At 46.5% G+C, this 4,391-nt stretch overlaps 1 protein-coding gene across 6 annotated transcripts in view; it reads right to left on the bottom strand.

Annotated features, from left to right (window-relative positions):
- Positions 1-1,838, bottom strand: part of Top3b (DNA topoisomerase III beta) — a 28,776-nt gene extending 26,938 nt beyond the window's left edge. For 4 of the 6 annotated variants that reach the window (XM_023711554.1, XM_023711557.1, XM_023711555.1 and 1 more), the window contains exon 1: positions 1,492-1,838. The gene's annotated coding sequence lies outside the window, so the exon portion shown is untranslated. The other 2 variants (XM_023711556.1, XM_023711558.1) reach the window with 1 other exon arrangement.
- Positions 1,839-4,391: the final 2,553 nt, after the last annotated feature.

Genomic DNA, 4,391 nt, shown 5'->3' with positions numbered 1-4,391 from the left:
TATATATAGCCCCAGAGCCGATCAGATAGCTCAGCGGATTAAAATGCCTGCTTAGGCAGGTACAGGGTCTGGGGTTTGATCTCTAGCATGCCGTGTTGGTCCCGCCCCCAAACGAGCTCTGGGTGTGGTGGTGAGCACCTGTAATCTCAGCACTTTGTTGGCTGAAAACAGGAGGATCACTAGGCTGCACTAGATATAATAATAAATAAAAATAAAAACAGTCCAAATAAATTCTTAATGGTAATCTGCAAGGCACATAAATTCAACCTTGTTGGGGCTGGGGAGATGGCTCAGTAGGATAAGCGCTTGACTGGCAAACGCAAGGATCTGAGTTCAATCCCCGGTTCCGCCAAAAAAAAATAAAATAAAAAAATAAATTCAACCTTGTCTACTAAAGCTCCAAGACTGCAGTTTGTCCCCTTCTGAAAAGGCATCTAAGCAAGTGCTAATCAGTGTTGACAGTAAACATCCCAAATTGGAACTGTTACTAGGAGGACTGAAAGTTAACTTGTTAACACATACCTATCCCTGATCTGTGTTCTTAGGGAGACCCTAAATACAGAAATTTTCTTTCACATCAGCGTCTTAGGAACTAGTTAATTTAGCGTGGGAGTGGAGGCCTACCAGTGAGCCACACAGCACTGGAAGTCCTGGGATTTCCCACCTCACTAACTTTACCAAATATTTACAGAATCAGGAAAAGAAATGCCCATTTCTTAAGTTCTTCTGCAGGAGGTGTGCCATAGCTATAAATAGCAATCTACCAACAAGTCTATACGGCAAGTGTTGTAATTTTTCAAAACCACGATTCTGAGCAATTCAAGCTATGTAAAGTCCGATAACGTTGGCTAAAGAATCCCAGGGCTCCCGAGCCATTCTGCCCAAGTTAGGCTAGCCTCTCACAATCCTGTTTCCAAGGGCGGAACGGATAAAGGTGCGAGACAAGGTCATCATCTTCCCTTTCACCTCTGGAGAAGTTACTGTGCCTGAATTCTGGCTAGTTTTTTCACAAGTTTTCTCCCTCCTCTACGGAGATCAAGTGAGAGAATCCGGACTCCCTACGGAGGAGGAGGCTGTGAGTGGAAGCTGCTTTGGCGTGGAGACTGTGCGGAGCTGGACCCCTGACGGCCGCACAGCATTCCGGAGACTCAGTTTCTCCTGCCCTGCGACTGGGAAGAGAGACTTCACCTCAAGGTGTCGTGGGCGGGGCCGAAAGAGAAGAGCATGAACCACCGCGCGCGCTCCCTCCAGAAACCCGGCTCAGCGCCGGCCCGCCAACACCCCCCCGAACCCCCACATCAAGATGGGGAGGGTCACCCCGACAAAGAAAAAGGCGACGAGAATGCCGCAGCCAGCCAGGGACCTTTCCCAGAGTCCCCTTCCCAGCCCGCCGTCGGCGCTGGGTCAGCATTCAGGCACCAAGCACAAAAAAGGCCCGCGCTTCCTGCTTTCCTCTGCAGCCCGCCGCAGAGACCGCGGCCCACCGCTCACCGGTAGTCAGGCCGAGGATCTCCTCCCGCGGCGGCCGCCGGTAACCTCTACTTCCGGGTCCGGCCGCTTCTGGAGTCCCCGCGTCTGGCGTGCCAATGTCTGCCCTCCGACGCTCCCACTTCCGTGTTAGCAGGTTCCGCGGTTTGTGCGTTCTGGAGCGCATCCTGAAGTCAGGGCTTCTTCGCGGCAGTTTGCCTGGATCCTGATCCCTGCCTTCCTTCTCCCCAAGTTTTCAATCTGACCCTTCACTGCCGCGGTCCGTAGGGGAAAAGCCAAAGCCCAGGGGAAACAATGGCAATTATTACAACAATTATGAAAACATATATAGTGATTAATACTAAAATAATAATATACAGATGTGGTTTTAGCAAGCTTCTTTCAATACTATAAATATCTGTGGAATGAATACCCCATGTTAAATAAACATGGGATATGAATATTATAAACTTTGAAGATGAATGATTTTGTTAGAGCATTAGCATTGTGTACAGTTTAATAATTTTCATGACTTTGAGTAACTTTTTCATGCATTTAGTCCATCTCTCTCTTTTTTTTTAAAAGACATTTTGTCCATCTCTTAAGAGTTGCCAAAATCCCAGCTGTTTCACCATTGCTTCAAAGTCCAAGTCTCATGTGTCCTCTGAGATCTAAGGCAAACTCTGACCTGTGAGTCCTGTACAAAAACACTTCCATGGGGCTGGTGAGATGGCTCAGTGGTCTAAAGCACCTATTTAGAACAGGCTTAGCAAAGCACAGGGACCCGGTTCAATCCCCCAGCACCAAAAGCCAGCCAGCCCCGCCCCCTGGTGGGCTGAGCTGGCCACACACACACACACACACACACACACAGATACATACAATTTTTTAAAAAAATAAATTAAAAAAAAAAAAACACTTCCAACATTCAATGGCGCAGGATAGACAGTTCCATTCCAAAAGGTACAAACGGGGATACAAAGGAATGGGATCAAAGCAAGTCCAAAATCCAGCAGGGCAAATATTAGGTCCTTGTAGTTCCATGTGCAGCATCTGAGATAATCTGTAGCAAATTGTGAGCTTCATGTGGCTCTGCCTCTATGGCACTTCCGGTGGCTATAGCTCTCGTGGCGTTCCTCTTGGGCCCACCGAGCACCCACTTTGCAGCTCTCCTCAGATAATCCATGTTCCTGGTTTTTCCAAACTTCTGGGATCTCCACAAAACCTTTGGCTTCACACATGGCCCTCTCAGGGGCACACTGCTTGGCCACCCAGGCCTTCTGAAGTCTGGGTGGAAGCCTTCTTATCCTCAGAACTTTAACATTCTGTGTTCACCTAAAACCAGCACCACGTGGATGACGTCAAGGTCCGCTGCCACCTGGAGCAGTAGCCAAGTTTCCCTCTCTTTGCTGAAGATTTGTAGGTTCTCTAAACCTGATTCTGAGGAACAAATTTTCTATGTCACCACCCTTCTGGAAGCTGGTGCAGCTGCTGCCATTTTGGAACATGATGCAGCCACCATTCTGGAAGATGGTGCTTTGCAGCTTTCTCCTCAAAGCAAAGGCTTTCATTTTTGCCATTTTCAGGCTTCTTATGATGCCCTCAGGCCATCTCTTATATTTTCCTGCTCCTTCTCAGCAATCACAATTTCCTCTTCTCTACCTTTGTAGGCCACAGCTTTACTGGAGCTTCTTTTCTGGCTAAATTCACATTTTAAATCATTCTACTGGGCTCTTTGCTCTTGATTCTCAACATAAATCTGGCCAAACACTCCCAACAATAGCCACACCACTGCCTTAACATTTGACTGCCTTGAAATTTCTTTGGCAAGATTAATTTGTCTACTGCTTTTAATCTTAGTCTTAGATTCTCTGGACAGTAGCAAAATGCAAACAAACTTTTTGCCAAGCCATAACATACCTTGTATAGAGTCCAACACCCAGGGCAGTCCTTCTTCCCAGCAGAAACCTCCCAAGTCTGATCTTTACTAGCAGGATTTCTATCAGCATTCTAGTCTTTTGAGGTCTGACCAGAATCTTCCATACAGAACAACCTAAGATGTTCCAGCTCTACTCTTTCATGTGATATCTCTGAACCTTTCCAAACTCTTCCCATAAGCCATTTCCAAAGGCTGTTGAACCAGAGTCAAGTATTGTCACAGCAATGACCTCACTACTCTGGTACCAAAATCTGTAACTTTTCTCTCATTGCTGAGACAAAATACTTTTTTTTTTTAAGTACTGGGGCTTGAATTTAGGACCCTGTGCTTGCCAGGCAGGCACTTAAGCTGCTGAGCTATCTCCCCAGCCCTTGAGACAAAATACCTGACACCCAGAATTAAGGAAGGAAAGATTTAGTTAGCTCACAGTTTGTGGAAGTTTCAGTCCATAGTTAGCTGGCTCCAAGGCAGAGTGGCACTAGCAGAGGGCAGCAGTTCATAGTGTCAGAAAACAACAAATGCAGCAAGAGCAAAAAGGGAGGAAGGTTTCTTTTGTTGTTGTTGTTTTGGGGAGGTTGAGACAAGGTCATAGGCTGGGGATATAGCTCAGTGGTGCAAGCACAAGGTCTAAGTTTCATTCCTGGTATACTACCCAATGGGGGGGGGGAGAGAGAGGGAGAGACAGACAGACAGACAGACAGACAGACAGACAGACAGAGATAGATCAAAACAGAACTCATGACTCATAACTCCTTTCTTGGCAGATTATCTCCAAACTAGCATCTCTATCATCCTGGTTGTCTTTTCCAATGTTTCAGAGGCATTCTGAACTCCTCCCTTTATCTAACTTGACCTAATCACAAATTCTGTCCTGAAATATATTAAAGACCCACTCAGTCCTCCCTGTCTCTGCTGCCACCACCCTCATCCAAGCTCCCGGATCCACCTTAAAGTCCTACAATCTATTTTCTTTTTTTTTTTTTAA

The sequence above is a fragment of the Octodon degus genome, unplaced genomic scaffold (assembly GCF_000260255.1).
Source record: "Octodon degus isolate 3935 unplaced genomic scaffold, OctDeg1.0 scaffold00021, whole genome shotgun sequence".
Taxonomy (NCBI): domain Eukaryota; kingdom Metazoa; phylum Chordata; class Mammalia; order Rodentia; family Octodontidae; genus Octodon; species Octodon degus.
This window is presented reverse-complemented; position numbering and strand designations above follow the sequence as displayed.